This window comes from Protopterus annectens, chromosome 13.part0 (assembly GCF_019279795.1).
Source record: "Protopterus annectens isolate FY-2018-M chromosome 13.part0, PAN1.0, whole genome shotgun sequence".
In the NCBI taxonomy this organism is placed as follows: Eukaryota; Metazoa; Chordata; order Ceratodontiformes; family Protopteridae; genus Protopterus; species Protopterus annectens.
Window position 1 is genome coordinate 766,370,263 of NC_056747.1, and position 19,275 is coordinate 766,389,537.

The 19,275-nt window shown below is 40.8% G+C and overlaps 1 protein-coding gene across 4 annotated transcripts in view; it reads left to right on the plus strand.

Moving 5' to 3' along the window:
- Window positions 1-19,275, plus strand: part of EFCAB5 (EF-hand calcium binding domain 5) — a 1,692,224-nt gene that overhangs the window by 1,510,684 nt on the left and 162,265 nt on the right. The gene's annotated exons all lie outside the window — the stretch shown is intronic.

A 19,275-nucleotide genomic window follows, 5' to 3' on the forward strand; every position in this document is an offset into this window, starting at 1 on the left:
TGAGAATCTTAGTTTTATCTTTTTGCATGTCCTCCTTGGTAGAGCACCTAAAGTCGTTCACAATACTGAAAAGCACATAACCCCAGACAACTTAACATGCAATAGATGTGACTGCTATTGCTCCTTGTTGTACATTCATTGTTACGTAATATACAGCTTAACTGCCCAAAGGTTGTTGAAAACTGCCTAATCAGCCATATCTGTAAATGAGGCTACACACCATCACCTCTCCAAATGCTTCTGCTTCCATACATTTTGATGTGCAAGAGCCGGTAGCAAGGCACTGAGTTTTCCAGTCAGCTTTTATGTAGGGAAATATCAGAAGTGTCTGTCACTATGTTCCAGAAAAATCTTTTCAAGCAAAGTAAGCAGAAGTAGTACACCAGCCACTACTAAAATATTCTTTAATTTAAAATTATACCAGTCAAGAAAAAGAACCAAGATTGTGCATCTTGCATAATATACTTGAAAGCAAAGTTTGTCAAAAATAAGAATTTGTTCAAAACTACCCCTACCTGCATTGGTAATTTATATTACACCAACTCTAGACATTATCATTATTTCTGGAGGGAGAGGGGTTTTAGGGTGGGAGTGCAGCAAAACTTTTCACTAAGAGACGCAGCGTATAATCAAATAAGCAAGGCCCTCCTATCATTATCAAAGCAAAATAAAATTGTAATAATTCCATTACATAGATAAAGACAAGTGTTTTCGATAAAGATAAGTATTTTCATTTCTTGATCTTTTTTAATTCATTTTAACAGTCTATATGTTAGGTCTTTAAGCTTATATTAATAATTCCAGTACATAGTTGCACCAAATTTTGCTGTTTAATTGTTCTAACTCTTGGTATTAAACCCTAGATCTGATCTTTTCATTTTCATTCATTCTTCAACTAATGGATCTCAGATCTGTCTTGGCTGCTTTTACCAGATTCACTGATCTAGCTCTTGAGCCTCTCCCTTTACCCATAATACCCTACTCTCCTAGCATACCTCAGATCTCTTTTGCCACCATATAATTCAAACATGAATCTTCTTGAACTACAGGGTGCAAACTAGTTGTTTTTTTTCATCATGTATCATGAGTTTTCCTAGCTTTTTCAACTGATCTCTATCACCCTTCCTCCCTTAATCTTTCCTAGAGTTCTTTGGATTTTTCTGTATTAGTACTGTCCCTTTGTATTTAGGCCTCCCTACCCATTTCAGGGTAATCTTTGAAGTACCATTGTTGGTACCTTTTCTTCTTCTTCTGCAAACTTTTCTTATCCAGTACAGTATATTTTCCAGCACAATTGTCGATACCTTAAGTTTTCTATTTATTAAAACAAATAAATAAATAAAGGTTACTTTCCTTTTTTCTCTGTGTTTGGCAGTCTGCAAGATGTCCGACAAGCCTACAGGCTTCAAAAAATGCATTTCCTGTGGGCATAAGATCCCCAATACTGGGGCTTAAAGGGAGTGTTTAATGCTTGGGTGCTGCTCATTTACACCCACTGCCCTGTTTGTGCAGGGTTTAATTCCAGGACATTGAGTGATAGGAGGAATAAACTAGTCTTGAGGGGTCCGATGCCATCTTCCTCGTTTGCTGGGGTTCAAACTCTTGATAAGTCTTTTAAAGGGAAATCTGACTGGGCTCCTAAAGATAAAGACTCCTGGAAGCGGTCCCCTGACTGTTCTCCCAGATCATGTTCAATAATCAAGCCTTCAAACAAAACCTTAAAATAGTCTGATCCGACTTCTTCAGATCCTAGCTTGTCCAAGGCTAAGTCATCTTGGACCCGGTCTCCCCACTTCACACTGGAGCTGATATCTCTTCGGGTCCATTCCCCCTTTCCTGCACGAAACACTAAGGGGACTCTCAAGATGACCTTCAGACATGGGGTTGGGGTCAACTCAGAAGCTATCAGAGCCATCCTTGCCCATTGGAGCCTCTGCATTGGACAGGTTGGGTCCATGTCCCTTCTGGAGACAGGGTTTTGTGGAGATTCAGGGTGCAGCAACACAGGTGGCTTCTGCACCAGTCCGTCTGGCAGCTGTTTCCCCTGGACCTCCTGCTTTTGAGGTAGTGGAAGGGACTTTCTCTTTACCGAGAGAGAGGCCATCATTGCCCTTCTCAGATCCTACAAGTCATCCACCATCAAATTTAAGATTTGAGTCTCTCAGGTCTATACTACCGGGATAGCCAGCCCAATCAAGCCTTCAGTCAGTCCTTCCTCAAGACTCCCCTGTCACTTCTGATACCTCACCAGACCAATGCATTGATGAGGTCCCTAGGAAGAGAATGTGTAAAAGGAGATACAGATTCCCCCCAGGAATCTCTCACCAAGGACACCAACTTCAATAAAAGGGAGGGATCCCTCAGATCTCCATCTGATGATGTCTCCTTTAAATAGATGAAAAACAAGTCCAAGAGGATGGGGTGCCCAAATCAAAACCAGTAAACGAAAGAAAGCTCCAGTAAGCCGTATCCACCTTGAAGAAATGTTTTTCACAGCAAGCAAAGCACAGCACAGCACACAGGTAATGCTGAAACAACTACCAGTTTGTTTTCATTTCCAACTTCATCAGACAATGCTGACAATCCAAACCACTCCCCATTTGTACCCTTGCACATTAACAATTATAAAATCATGTGACATCACTAACAACTTTAACTCTTTCTTAAACAGGAGTTAAAACCATCCATACTGAATAAAACATTCCCCTGTTTTTGTGTTAAGTAAAACTTTCTTTTAGAACATGTAATAAATAAATAAATAAATAAGTAAAATAATAAATATGTAAACAATAATTTGTTCAACAGAGTACATGTAGAATTCATAACTTCGCTGCCCTTAATTTCAAGACAAGGGATAGGGAAACCATGTCATTCAGACCTGGCAACTTGTTGGCTTCCAACACCAGTTGCCAGTAAACCTCCCTATATTCCAGCATGGTTTCCCAGGAACCACTCCTACCATCCATTGCTACCTCATCCAATACAAATAAAATGAAGGAAGCACCTTTACAACTCATTGTGTGTTTGTATAAAGCATTTCTATTGTTACCTCTCGTAATGTCATAAAGATGTTCATAAATTCTTCTCTTTAGACATCTTTCCATCTTACCTATGTAAAAAGCTTTACATATTTTACAGGTCGCAATGTAAACAAGCCCTTTACTTTCACAATTAAAGTAAGATTTATCATATGACACTACTATGTAATTCATTCTTGATTGTTATTGTAAATAGATAATAATGTTTTCAGCCATGTACTATGCTATTATGTACTTTACAACTGCTCTTGTATTATCTTTGGTTGCACAAAAGAATAAAAATGTTATTTGAAAAAAAAAAACAAAGTAAGATTTAGATGTTATATGTATTCCTATTACTAACAATGATCTCAGAAGTGTCAGCAATGAAGGGACATTGCTAACATGCTCCACACGTGAAGGTACCCACTTTTCTAACAGACTCACCCCCGAGCTTATTTTCCATAAGGTCCTTAATGCATCTGCCTTTTCTGAAAATGAACTTTAATGGGACATCAAATTTTAAGTTCAGATCAGAAAACTTAGAGAACCTGTCCCATTCTTTTTGGACAATGTCTCTAATAACTTGGGAGTCTCCACTGAAATCCACAACAAAAGCATTTCCATATGTGTCATCTTCCCCATTGCTCATTCCCCCTTCCTTTGTATTTGTGTCAATGGAACGTAAAATTGGTGTAAATCTTTATTTCCTGTACTGCAACACCTCTTCCTGAATTTCCTTAATTAAAATCTCTGGGTATCCCCTTTCTAAAAACATATGTTTCAACAAGTCACACTCATCATTGAAGTCCTTGTCATCAGAGTCATTCAACTACCATGTACATATTGACCCTTCACTATACCTTTCTTCTGAAAGTGAGGGTGGGCACTTGAAAAATGCAGAAATTAATTACAATACATCTCCTTCCTGTACACTTTTGATTCAAAAACTGCTATTCCTCTTCCTAATGTTGACATCCAAAAAATCAATACTGTAGTAACCAATCTTATAAGTAAATCTGAAAAAATCAGTACCGTTGGAAATATCTTCGAAGAAATTCATAAATTTCTTCTCACTCTCTGTCCAAAATGTACAGATGTCATTCAGGAAACGTTTGTATAGTGCCCAACAATCCTTAAACACTGAATTAAACACATATTTCTGCTCCTACCAAGCCATCAATAAATTTGCATGGGTAGGGGCACACATGGCCCCCATGGCCACTGCCTTTAACGGTCAGAAATATTCCCCTTCAAAATAAAGAAAATTGTTTAATACCAGTTCCATTAAGACAGTGACAACATAGATCTCCCTTTCAGTGAAATTATTAATTTCTTAAAATCTCTTCAAAAAACTCCAAACCAGTCTTATGAGGAATAGAAGTGAAGAGGCCCACCACATCAATAGTAATAAAAATAACATCACTGGTTATCTGTTTATCCCTTACACTTTTGAAAAAACCCCATGAATCCTTCAAAACGTTGCCTGCACCTACAGACAGTTTTTTTAACCTATAATCCAAGTATTTAGCAATAGGTGCAGTAACGGATTGGCTAGCTGCTACTATAGGCCTCAAGGGGGGGTCTTGTACATCTTTGTGGACCTTTGGTATCCCAAAGATAGACAGTACTCTTGGGTCCTTGTTGTGTAAGAACCTATAAGTCTCAATATCAATGCAGCCCTCTAATACCAAGTAAGCGCTATGTAGATCTTTTTATACGCTATATGCACCTCATTAATAGAGGCCTTTATGTACTTTCATCTAACAAGATGTCCATCATCTTACTATCATAGGTAATGACATCAATAAGCAGCGTACCCCCTCCCTTATCCAGCTTCATTGCCCTGACATACTTATTCTTCCTAATAGAATCCAAAAGTGTTTTTTCTTCAAACGTCAAGTTAAACCTAACCTTTTTATCAGGAAGTTTTTCCCTTAGTTCCATTTCCAAGACATTCGCCAAATTTTTAAGCTGGGGATGCAAAGGGGGATTCCACACACTTTTCCTTCTCAATCCTTCACTCAAATCTCTTTGCCCGTCTGACAGAAGCTCCAAATTCTTTTTATGAATGAACATTTTCAAATCAATTAGTACTTTACTTAAAACACATATTTATGGGGAACAAATTTTAAACCTTTTGAAAATAAGTAAAAAAAAGGCCTTAGTAATGCGCATACTACTATAATTAAAAATAGTGTGTCCCTGACAGGTCAAAGTAGGTCCATCCTACTGCTCTACAGTAATTGCACCAGTGGCCCTACTGAACTTGTTTCCCCCTCCGATTGTTCCACCCTCTCCAATTGCCCTGATAATATTGGTCGTAGGCTTGCTCTTCAATTTCACGGAACTTTGGAGGGGCGATACTCTAAAGGGTCTTGGTAGTAGTTGTCCAGAGGAATGACCTATTATAAAGGTCATCAGGATTAGCATACTCAGCGCCATAATAGCCACACCTAACATTATGATGTTAAGTTGCCCAATCTCGCCTTCGTTCTTGCTGGATGGTACGGAGCCGATCCTCTGCTCAGACTCGACAACTTACTACAGCTCGGGAGCTCTTTACTGGCTCGAGGCTACCCCTTATCCCAGAATGCCCAGCGCCAGCTACCCAGATCCCATTTAGCTGTGACAGTGTGACCAATACTGGCTCAGGCTTAGTATAATGTTTTGTCTCTTTTAAACTCAAATATTGTGCTTAAAATCTGATATAATTCTTCTTTGGTAGTAGTTTGTAAGTTTCTTTTACTGTAAACCCCCTTATCTCATCGTTGTGCTTTACGTTTGTGCTGTGTTGGCTGTTGCCCCTTAGTCGCTAGGCCTTCTGTTATTCCCTGAACTCGTTTAACTTAGAGTCCCCCCCCCCTTTAAGGACAGCCGTTTAAGTTAGAGGCTCTTCTTTAAGGTCTTTATTCATTTTTAGTTTTTCTATTGTAGTTTGACTTTTACTAAAATGTCTTAAGGAAGTGAAAACCTCTGGTTTTAAAAAGTGCAACTCATGCTGTCAGAAGATGTCTCTGACAAATGGGCACACTAGTTGTGTTTACTGCTTGGGGGCTCTGCACCTGCAGGACTCTTGTGCTATTTGTCATGCCTTTAGTCCAAGGGTCCTGCAGGTGCAGAAAAACAAGCTTATCCCCCATGGATTATTAAAACAGGATTCTTCAGCTAAAGCATCTCAGCCAGTGAAACCTTTGAAACCAGTTAAGCCATCGGCTCCATGTTCAGAACCGACTTGTGAGCTTGACAAACCAAGTGTGTCGGTGCTGGCTGGCACCGACAAGACTACCCCTCCGTTGGCTCCAACTGTTACTTTGGAGTCGTCTTGGAGCCACAAAAGAGCTAGGTCTCCTTCTTTGGAGCCGAGTCGCTTGGTGCCGCAATCACCATTACTACAAAGCAAGTCCAGTCATCGATCATCTTCCCAATCCTCTCTACCCTCGAGGCTATCAGATCAGGATGTGGAGAGAGTGGTCAGTAGGTTGCTTAAGTCACAGGCCCTTGCTAAAATGCTTTTGAGCCCACCTCAACAGGTTTTGGCTCCATCCACTTCGATTTCGATTCCTCCGACTATGCTAAGTTCGGAGCCGGAGTCCATGGACACTCCGATAGTGGTTCCTTCCGCTCCGATGACATCCTCATCGGCTCCGACATTGGCTCTGATTACTTTGATTCTTCCTCCCATCGAGGTATCTGGGCACCGAAGCTCTCTCGTCGGCTCCGAGGGTGGAAGTGGCATCGGACCCTTGTCTGACCCCGCTATCCTTATCTGAGCGTCGGCTCATTTGAGCTCGGCTCCCACATCAGCCTTGGAGTCCATTTTCCCCTTTCTGGGTCAGGACAATTGGATGTGCTCCATAGATCTTCAGGATGTGTACTATCATATACAAATGGACAGATGGTCCAGAAGATTTCTACGCTTCCGGCTAGGAGCCAGTCATTACCAATTCAGAGTTCTACCCTTTGGTCTTACCACAGCCCCCAGGGTGTTCACCCAATGCATGGCAGTAGTCATGGCTCACCTGAGACGTCAAGGATTCCAGGTGTTTCCTTATCTGGACGACTGGCTCCTCACTGCTACCACCAGGCAACACCTTATAGAGGCACAAGATTTACACCATCACATCCTGTACTCAACTAGGCATCGCAATAAATTTCGAAAAATCTTACTTGTTGCCCTGTCAATCTATTACACATATAGGAGCAGAGCTAAACACAAGAAAAATGTTTGTAAAATAGCCTCAGGAAAGAGTTTCCATTATTCGAAAACAGGTGTCACTTTCCTGAGGAGCAAAAGAATTCAAGTCAAATATGTTCAAGTTCTAGGGTCCATGGCAGCAGCCATTCTTCTAGTCCCCTTAGCACGCTTTCACATGAGAATCCTTCAGTGGCTTCTTTTCACACAATGGTCCTTCCAGGAATTACCCATGTCTCACATGATGCTAATTACGGAATCTTGCAAAAGACTCCTTTTCTGGTGGATAGTCTCCCCACTAGTTTCTCAGGGCAGACCTTTAATGGAACCCCATCCGGTCACCACAGTGACCACGGACACTTCCCTGATAAGGGGGGGGGGGGCATTATCTAGGGAAGACAGTCCAAGGCACTTGGCAACCTCACGAGTACCACTTGCCCATCAACATCCTGATAATTTTTTGAACAATGCACGTAGTGGAGCTTGCCATTCTGAATCAGGGCATGAAACAAGAACACAAGGTGACTTTGCTGCTGTTAACAATGCTGGTTTTAGTCAAACTGACTCATACAACTGTAATTTGGATATTTGATTAAACCAGCATGTGTCTTTTAACCGGACAGACTTGCATTCAGATGAAGCTGAATAAATTACATGATTTATTGCTTAAGTTTAAAACTCTTGATGCTGACGATGTGTATTTAAGGGAATGCTTAAACTTAAAGGTTGTACCAAAAGGGTTGTGTGTGTATAAATACCAAATAATGTGGAAGAGGGATCTGAGTTTCATTTAGAATTGATAAGAATTTTTGATACATGTGGTTTTGAAATTTTAAAAGCTATTATTAAGCAAAATGAAAGACTGTTGGGTGTTTTAAATTAAAGAATTAATGTAAATGCTTGTATTTTAAAAAATTTAATGTTTACTTTAGATGAAGAAAAAAAGAGGCATTTTGATTTAAGAGCCCAAGTTGATGAGAAAGTGACATTAATTGTTGGTAGGAAGAAAAGAAAGTTAAATAGGGATCTACATGAATATGAGCAAAACATCCATTACCCTAGACCAAAAGGTACTGTTAACTTTGAAAGATATGGGAACAGTGGTGAACATAATAATGTTAGGGATGATTATTATGGCTCTGATTATGCTAATCCTGACGACCACTATAATTCTAGTACAGGTGAATCCTCTGGACACTTAAACTACCAAAACCTTTTAGAGTATCCCCCCCTCCGAAGGTCCGAGAGATTGAAGAGCAAGCCTGTGACAACTATTATCAAGGCAATTGGAGAGGGTGGAACAATCGGAGGGGGAAACAAGTTCAGTAGGGGCCACTGGTGCAATTACTGTAGAGCATGAATTTGAGCTTGATGAATGTATTGTGAAGGATGGACCTACTGTGACTACACTATTTTTAACTATAGTAGTTTGCACATTACTAAGGTCTTTTTTGACTTATTTTCAAAAGGTTTTAAATTTGTTCCCCGTAAAAAATGTGTTTTAAGTAAAGTACTAATTGATTTGAAAATGTTCATCCATAAAAAGAATTTGGAGCTTCTGTTAGATGGGCAAATAGATTTGAGTGAAGGATTGAGAAGAAAAAGTGTGGAATCTCCCTTTGCATCCCCAGCTTAAAAAATTGGAGAATGCCTTGGAAATGGAACTCAGGGAAAAACTTCCTGGTAATAAGGTTAGGTTTAACTTGACATTTGAAGAAAATACACTTTTGGATTCTATTAGGAAGAATAAGTATGTGAGGGCAATGAAGCTGGATAAGGGAGGGGGTATGGTGCTTATGGATGTCATTACCTATGATAGTAAGATAGTGGACATCTTGTTAGATGACAACAAATACATAAAGGCCTTTATTAATGAGGTGCATATAGCGTATAAAAAGATATACACAGCGCTTAATGACTTGATATTAGAGGGCTGCATTGATATTGAGACTTATAGGTTCTTACACAACAAGGAACCAAGAGTACCGTCTATCTTTGAGATACCAAAGGTCCACAAAAATGTACAAGAAACTCCCTTGAGGCCTATAGTGGCAGCTAGCCAATCTTTTACTGCACCTATTGCTAAATACTTGGATTATAGGTTAAAAACCTGGCTGTAGGTGCATGCAACGTTTTGAAGGATTCATGGGATTTTTTAAAAATTGTAGGGGATAAACAGATAACCAGTGATGTTATTTTTATTACTGTTGACGTGGTGGACCTCTTCACTTCTATTCCTCATGAGACTGGTTTGGAGTTTTTTGAAGAGGTTTTAAGAAATGATAATAGTTTCACTGAAAGGAAGATTTATGTTTTCACTGTCTTAATGGAATTGGTACTAAACAATAATTTTCTTTATTTTGAAGGAGAATTTTTCTGACAGTTAAAGGGAGTGGCCATGGGGGCCATGTGTGCCCCAACCTACGCAAATTTAGTGATGGCTTGGTGGGAGCAGAAATATGTTTAATTCAGTGTTTAAGGATTGTTGGGCACTATACAAATGTTTCCTGGATGACTTCTGTATATTTTGGACATAGATTGAGGAGAAATTTATGAATTTATTCGAATATATTTCCAATAGTACTGATTTTTTCAGATTTACTTATAAGATTGGTTATGACAGTATTGATTTTTTTGGATGTCAACATTAGGAAGAGTAATAGCGGATCAAAAGTGTACAGGAAGGAGACGTATTGTAATTCATTTCTGCATTTTTCAAGTGCCCACCCTAACTTTCAGAAGCAAGGTATAGTGAAGGGTCAATATGTACGTAATAGTCGAATGACCTCTGATGACAAGGACTTCATTGATGAGTGTGACTTGCTGAAGTGTATGTTTTTAGAAAGAGGATACCCAGAGATTTTAATTAAGGAAATTCAGGAAGAGGTGTTGCAGTACAGGAAAGAAAGATTTGTACAAATTTTATGTTCCATTGACACAAATACAAAGGAAGGAGGAATGAGCAATGGGGAAGATGACACATATGGGAATGCTTTTATTGTGGATTTCAGTGGAGACTCCCAAGTTATTAGAGACATTGTCCAAAAGGAATGGGACAGGTTCTCTAAGTTTTCTGATCTGAACTTAATATTTGATGTCCCATTAAATTTCATTTTCAGAAAAGGTAGCTGGATTACGAACCTTATGGAAAATAAGCTTGGGGGTGAATCTGTTAGAAAAGTGGGTACCTTCATGTGTGGAGCATGTCAGCAATGTCCCTTCATTGCTGACACTTCTGAGATCATTGTTAGTAATAGGAATAGACATATAACATCTAAATCTTACTTTAATTGGGAAAGTAAAGGGCTTGTTTACATTGCGACCTGTAAAATATGTAAAGCTTTTTACATAGGTAAGATGGAAAGATGTCTAAAGAGAAGAATTTATGAACATTTTTATGACATTAGGAGAGGTAACAATAGAAATGCTTTATACAAACACACAATGAGTTGTGAAGGTGTTTCCTTCACTTTTTTTGTATTGGATGAGGTAGCAATGGATGGTAGGGGTGGTTCCTGGGAAACCATGCTGGAATATAGGGAGGTTTACTGGCAACTGGTGTTGGAAGCCACCAAGTGGCCAGGTCTGAATGACATGGTATCCCTATCCCCTGTCTTGAAATTAAGGTCAGCGAAGTTGTGAATTCTACATTTACTCTGTTGAACAAATAATTGTTTACATATTTATTATTTTATTTATTTATTACATGTTTTAAAAGAAAGTTTTACTTAACACAAAAATAGGAGAAATTTTTATTCAGTATGGATGGTTTTAACTCCTGTTTAAGAAAGAGTTTAAGTTGTTAGTGATGTCACATAATTTTATAATTGTTAATGTGCAAGTGTACAAATGGGGAGGGGTTTGGATTGTCAGCATTTTCTGATGAAGCTGCAGACGAAAACGAACTGGTAGTGGTTTCAGCATTACTGTGTGCTGTGCTGTGCTTTGCTTGCTGTGAAATTTATTAAACATTTCTTCAAGATGGATACTGCTTAATGGTGCTTTCTTTCATTTATTCCTTTAAATAGATCCTGGGACTTCCCAAGAAAAAGGTGGAAGGTCTTCTGAAGCCCCTTCTCAGGAGGAATTGGTGTTTCTGGAGGTTTTCGGGTCTGGCCCAGCTATGCCTTGGGTGGTCCCATTGGTTGATCAGTTGATAGAATTGGTCTAATGCTGTGCGTGGAAAGAGCCGGATACCATGGAGCCTATTCCCAGGCATCCAGATACGTTTTTTGCTTCACTGAAGGATAAATCCCACTGGAGCAAGGGAATGCCTGTAGATGCCATGGTTGTGGCAGCAGCCACTAAAAAGGAGCTTGTGGAGCAGAACTCATCTGTCCATCCCCCTAACAGAGAGTCTAGGGCCTTAGACAGATTTGGCAAGTATGTCTTGTGGTCTCTGAATTATCTGGTGTACTTTAACAGGTTTCAAAGAGATCTGATGAAGGACCTCTCCGAATCTCTTTTTGGGTCCATGTATGTGCAGGACCAAAAGAAAGCTTCTTCACAACTGGCAACCCTTCAGTCTATTTCCAAGTCATCTGTGAGGCTGATATCTCAGACTGCTAAAGGTATCTCAAGTGCGGCGGGTTCAGGCATAGCCATTAGGAGGCATGCCTGGATGCACACATGCAATTTTGTGGAGTCCTTCATGTCTTTGTTCATCAGTGCTCTCTTGATGGATCATCCTTGTTTGGCCCCAAAGTAAAGGAAATGCTCTCCAGAACTGAGCAAGATGGAAAGACCTTGTCTGCCATCAGGATCCATTTTTTCTACCACTCAGAGATCTTTCTGTTAGAATCAATGAGGCAGTAAGATGACGTGTTTTTTCAACACCCAAGGACCTTTCCAAGACTCATGAGGAGATGGTTCTTCCCAGGGCAGGGGGGGGGGACTCTAATGGAAGACACCGCCATCATGGCAGAGGTGGCCCGCAGAACCAAGGTTTCAGGGATATCTTCTCAGATAAACCCTACCAGCGCTCCTGAAAATTTGTCCGGCTGCTGCACTGTGAAGGCAGTCAGGGTGTGCTTAGTTCTGCACTCAGAAACCTGGGCATCCAAAACAAGAGATACAAAGTGTAGAGGATCATATTCAGAGGTTATTTCATACAATTTTTCCAAATAAAAAAGATTCCCAATGTAGCACCCAGTCAGAGAAAGGCAGCAGCCTTAGAAATAGAAAAGCTGCAAGAAAAAAAAGTCATCCAAAAAAGTCCCCCCCCCCCCAGACCAGTTTGAATTTGGAATCTACTCCATTCTTTTTAGTGCCAAAAGACAGAGGACTTGAGACCCATCCTGGATCTCAGCAAGCTAAACCAGTACATGAAATATTCAAAGTTCTGGATGGTCATGGTTTAGTCCATTTTACCCCTGCTGTGAAAGAGCAATTGGATGTGCTCCACAGATTTTCAGGATGTATACTATCATATCAAAATGAACAGGCACTCCAGAACATAACTGCACTTCTGGCTGAGATCAGTCATTACCTGTTCAGATTACTACCCTTTTGCCTTGCTGTAGCCACCAGTGTGTTCCCCACATACATGGTGGGGTAGCAGCTGACCTGAGACTGCTGAGATTATGGGTATTTCCATATCTAGATGACTGGCTTCTGACTGCTCTGACAGGCATCAACTTGCTCCAGGTATTTCACCATATGGGCATCACAGTCAACTCAAGTCACAGCTTGCACCTACACAGAATCTAGAGTTCATAGGGACTCTTTTAGACACAATAGAGTCACTTTTTCCAACAAGAGTTCAAACCCTTAGATCCCATGTCATGGAAGTGATCTTGCATTCTTTTCCTCCAGTACAACTAGTCTTGCACGCGTTAGGGTCCCTAGCATCAGCAATAACAACGGTTCCATTAGCCAGATTTTATATGCCAATTCTGCAATGGACTCTGTGAGTACAGTGGTGTGTTCTTCAGCAGCCCTTGTATACTACAGTCAGGATCACACAAGTTTGCAAGGAACACCTTCTTTGGTGAATCCGTTCAGATGAAGTTTCTCAGAGCTGTCCATTTGTTCTCCCACTACCGGTAACCACAGTTACCACAGACTCCTCCCGTCTGGGTTGGGGGGGCATTTCTTGAGAAGGACAGGCCAAGGTACATGGTCTCTAGAAGAAGCCAATTCACACATCAGTGACCTGAACATGAGGGCAGTCTTAGCACTGCAGGCCTTTCAAGATGCTCTCCTGTCCGTGATGATTGCAATTCAAACAGACAATATATCTGTTGTCTGGTACATCAACAAACAGGGAAAACCAGCTCTTATCCGGTATGTTGAGAGGCAATAAGAATGTGGCAATGGTTGATCTCTTTTGGCTTTTTCATTACCAGCACATACTGGGGAAAGCCAAGGTGCTTACAGACAATATAAGCAGGGACATTCTAATGCCTCATGAGTGGTCTCAATATCAAAGTGGTGAAGAGGATTTTCTGTCGATGGGGCCAGCCATGCTGTGATCTTTTGACTTCTCCCCACAAGAGCAAGTGCAGTAGGTTCTTTGCCCTGTTCCCTCCACTGGGGGAGTCACCGAGAGATGCTCTAGTCTATGACTGGCCCTCCTGTTTCCTCCATGCTTATCCCCTGTTACCTGTAATCCCCTATTTTGTACAGAAAGCATTCTGGTTGAAGAGCACAGTTATCCTCATTGCACCCTTTCTGGGCTGTCAAGTGTGGTTTCACTTCCTGTGGCCTCCTCTCCTGTATATGTCTTGTATACTGGACCCAAGTCTAGACATCCTCTGTCACCTGACAGGAATGAATCATCCAGATATCAATGGCCTCAAGTTGACTGCATGATTTCTCCACTTCCAGTGATGGCTAGACAGTTCAGGCTTTCCTCCTCAGCCCACCATGTTATCTTCTCAAAAGGTCTCTACTAGGAAATTTTACAAAAAATAAATGGAAGAGGTTTTCAATCTGGGCCCTCCAGAGATACCTGATCCCTTCTCTGCCCCAGTCTCTGCAGTACTTGAATTCCTGGCCTCCATTTTAACAACAGGGTGAGTTATTCAACTATCAAAGTACATTTGGCAGCTATGTCTAAATTTCATGCAGATGAAAATGATCCCTCTTTGGCTTCTTCAAAGTTGTGCAAACCTTTTCATAATGGCACCTTTCTACTCAGGTCTTCAGTCGAGGATGCTACTCCTCCATGGGATTTGATTATTGTACTACAAGCCCTGATTTAACTTCCATTTGAACCATTTGCAAAGATGCACCTTAAGTTGTCCTGGAAAACAATTTTTCTGGTTGCTATCACTTCCACTAGGCAAGTTTCCAAACTCCAGGCCCTTTCCTATAGATCTCTCTAATTTATTTTTAATAAGGATGGGGTTTCCCTACACATGAACTCATCTTTTGTTTTTTTTTTTTTTTTTTTTGTTTTTTTTACATAAGGTGGCTTCTGATCCAACATTAATCAGGTTATCAGTCTACCTGTATTTTTCCCAAAATTTTCAAACAAGGGTGAGTACTCTGTACATCTTTTGGGATCTATACCAACAGCTTGGATTTTATCTTCACAGATGCAAAGATTTCAGGAAGACTGACAAGCTATGTACATCTTTTTCCAAGAACAAATTGGGAAGAGCAGTGTCTAAAGTGACAATAGCTAAATGTTTAAGGGATTATATATGCTTTGTTTACAAAGAAAGAATGTTATCTTTGCCTAATCCCCCTAAACCACATTCCACAAGGTTTGTAGCTACTTCAACTGCTTTTTGGACAAGAACGTCTGTAGATGACATTTGTACCACTGCCATCTGGTCCAATTCTCATATTTTTATTGCTCATTACAAGTTAGATTTGCTTTCCAGGAATAGGGCAGCATTTGGCTCTGCTGTACTCTGGAATATCCTTCCACGAGGACCACCCATCCCATCAGTTGAGGATTGAATGAAAATGACAACTTCAAATAAAAAAGTTATTGTACCCACCATAGCTGCGCATCTGTGCTATCTATTTTCATTCACCCTCAACTTCCCGCTCTCTATCCCACTTCCCTCTCTTTCTGTGGAGACATAAAGGATGCTCCTTTGAGAAGCTGTGTGTTCCCTGTTTGAGCTCAAGCCTCTTTTCTTTGCCTCTATCCTCCTTTCTGTATTCACTTGGCATCATGTTTTTGTTAGTTGGGGCAGCAAACTTGATCTGAGGTATGCTAGGACAGTAGGGCATTATGGGTAAAGGAAGACGCTCGAGAGTTCAATCCATGAATCTGGTAAAAGCAGCTGAGCCGGATCTGAGGTTGAATCCAAGACCCATCAGTTGAAGAAGAATGAAAACTGACAACAGAGATGCATCATTATGGTGAGTACGTAACTTTTGTTTTCATTCTTATGTACTGAGTGTATGTCAGGCTAGTTCCGATCAGAGCTAAGGGTCTAAGAATTCCAAAGCTGCTGTTTGTTGTGATCTTTTAAATTACTGTTGTATTGTAATAGTTATCTAAGGTCTTTAAATCTTTATTAGTAATACCAGTACATAGTTGCACTGCATTTTGCTGTTTAAGTGGTTTAACTGTTGGTATTAAACCCTAACTTCATTCTTATGTATAGAGCGTGTCAGGCTAGCTCCAGACTAGACTTTGCATTAAGGCAGTTCCAGGCCAGTTAGCTCAGAGCTAAGGGTCTAAGAATTTGAAAACTGCTGTTTACTGTGATCTTTTACATTACTGTTGCATTGTAATTGGTGTCTCTGACCCACCCTGTTGTAATTGTGTTCTTAAACCCAGTGTATCTGTTGTTGCCTGCCACTTAAGATAATTTGACAGTGCAAGTCCTTCCCTCTCCCCGTTTATTGGCTGTTGACAACAAGCATATTAAACATCATTTTGAAAAGTGTTTCCCCATAAACTACTCACCAGGCTAAAAGACCTTTAATAAAATTGCTTAATATTAAGTGTATTGATTCTGCTTGCACTGATTTTAGTAGTAAGTTTGTGAGCGTTTTTACTTTCATTACTTCACTGGTTCATGCTGGTGGCAGAAGAAACTTCCTAGGCTAGTATTAAACCTTTTAAATACTCAATAGCAACTCTGCCCTAACATTATTCTAAAACCGAACTCCAAGTATTTATATTTACCCCTGCCCCCAGTCATTCATGTCAATATCATGGACCAACGATTCCTCACAACTTCTGTAGCAGTCCTGATTGAGATGGATATCATGAGACAGTGTAAGAATTGTCTCATGCTGTGTGATGATCATCTGTTACTCAAACAGCGTAACACAGTGGTGAGAGATGACCATATATAGTATCCCTGGAGGCAAAAATCACACACACAGTAAACTCATACAGCAGTACACTACACATCATACCCCTCCAAGGCTATTGCAATGCACACAATCCATCATATATTGAGGTTCTAAAGATTAACTTGACTAAATCTCAAAGACCTCCAAAACACAACACAGGCACAAAGCACACTCAGCAAGTTATGCCTACTTCCTCGTATAGCACAAGGAGTCCCCAAGTCACAGATGCTGTGCCCATAAGGCAGGCATCAACCCAACCAAATGTTCTTGTTATAGGTGACTCCATTGTAAGACATAAGACATCATTTAGCCATGGACTAAAACTAAATTTATACCAAGAAATGCATAATACTATCCTTTGGGAAGTCATCCATCCCTGGTAACTATCATATCGAGAACACACCCCTTGGAGTTGACCTAGTAGTGAGGAACTTGGGGACACGCATAGCTAGTAATCTAGCCTTTGACCATCATGTGTCTACAGTGGTGAGCAAATCATTCTATGCTTGTGCAAGTTGTAAGCAAAGGTATGGCATCTAAGTCCAAGGAAGTCATTGTTCCACAGTATTCAGCATTCATCAGACCTGTCATTGAGTACAGTGCCCACTTTGGTATGTACCTAACCAGGCATATCCAAACAATTGGCATGTCCACAGAGGTTCCTCACTAAAATAATACAGGACATAAGTAAAATGTCCTGTGCAGACCGCCTCAATGCCCTATCCCTGTATTCTGCTTCCTACAGGCTTTTGAGGGGAGATCTATGCTTGACATACAGGGCATTGTCAGACCCCACTCTGATGGACCTCCTGCATATCCACAAAACAAACAGCACCAGAACTACCCATTCTAAAGACTTAAACCTTGCCTATGATACCTGCTGGAGAGATAGGTATGTATCCCAGAGACTACCATGTGTATGGATCAGGCTCCCTATCCATGTAAAGCAGAGTTCTTCCCCAATCCATTTCAAGTGCAACTTGGACAACTGGATGGGAAAACAGAAATTCAGCGCTGGTTTGGCACCTATGTCTCTAATGGACACAGGTAACCTGTAATTGGTTCAACTCCTAGGCCCATGCTTACACTTATCAAGGGTATCCGAACTTGTCAGAGATTTGGGATACGTGGCTAGGTTTAAAACGGCCCTTGTGGTCGTTAGCCTAGTAAACACCTATGAACCTATACAGATGTGCCTCTTATAAGGCTGAGTGAGGAAAGAGAGCTAGTTAGTTGCTTGCCTGGTGCCAGGATCCATCAGATCACACATGCACTCAAGTCCTTTGAACAACAAGTATCGGTATGACTCTGTCATAGCTTATGCCGGCATTAATGATTTGAGATGCATCTTCCTGGATTATATGAAGAGAGACATGATGGAGGTCTCAGACTGTGTGCCAAAGGCTGGTATGAGCAGAACATTGAGCAGCATTCTACTTTCTCCAAGGATGATGCCATGATATGAGCAAAACTAACTGACATCAGTTATTGGCCTAGTCTTTAGTGTCATTCAGAGGGGGTCCAATATTTAGCAGCCTGGAAGGATATGATCGACAGTCCATGCTGCTTCACCAGGGATAGCCTCTCTTCCCTCTAGGGTTTTGATTATTGGCAAAGACGTTGTCCACAAGCCTGGGGCTTTTTTAGGGAATGCCAACCTGATCTTGTCCTTACTAATATGGGATCATCTTGGACCATCTCTTATGTATCTTTATCGCTTGTTAGGTCTGATCATAAAGCAGTCTTCTTTGAAATAAAATTGAAACCATAGATCCATTCCACCCAAGGAACCTTTACAAACTTCTTCAAGGCAAACTACCTACTCCTAAGTGATAACATTGACAAGCTTCAAATCCACACCAAACCCAGTTAACTCCGCAACATCTTTGAAGCAGTCACCAAAGCCATAGACCAGGGTAAGGTGGTTCACACAGCCTATCTAGATCTTGCCAAGGCTTTCGACACCATCCCCCACTCTGAAATTATAGATAAACTCACTAAACTAGGTATAAATCCGTATGTTACAAGATGGATTGACAAGTGGCTCACTGACAGAACCCACACTGTGAAAGTAGCAGACTCCAAATCTGACTTCAGACCAGTGACACGTGGAGTACCACAGGGTTCAGTCCTGGGTCCACTCCTGTTTGGTATCTACTTCTCTGAAGTACAGGCTAACACAGAAGGTCTTTGGCTAATGAAGTTCGCAGATGACTGCAAACTAGGAGCCATAATCAAAACTCCTAACGATGTGGACATCCTACAAAAGGGCCTCACTGAGACAGATGCCTGGTGTCAAAGCCATGGTCTCAAGCTCAATGCCAAAAAGTGCATCGTCATCCCCTTTGGTAAAAACTCTGTACCCATGAACTACAACATAGGTGGTAGTATACTTAACATTGAAAGTGTGATAAGAGACCTTGGGACACAGGTGGACAGTAGTCTCTCCTTTGATAATCACATTGCCACAGTAGTCAGGAAATCCTTCTACGTGGCACACCTCATGACAAAAGGTTTCTCATCCAGAAAAAAGAGAGTTCATTGTTCCCCTCTCTACTCATCACTCATTAGACCCATTATAGAGTACAACGCCCCTTTTGGTATGTACCTCACAAGACCTCTACAACAACTGGAAAGGCTGCAGAAATACCTCACAAAGAGGATTACCGGCCTCAAACAGATTCCCTACGCAGACCATCTCAAAAAACTCCAGCTTTACTCCTTCGCATATCGCCTACACAGAGGTGATCCCTGCCTAACATACAAAGCTATGTCAAACCCAGAGCTGTTGAA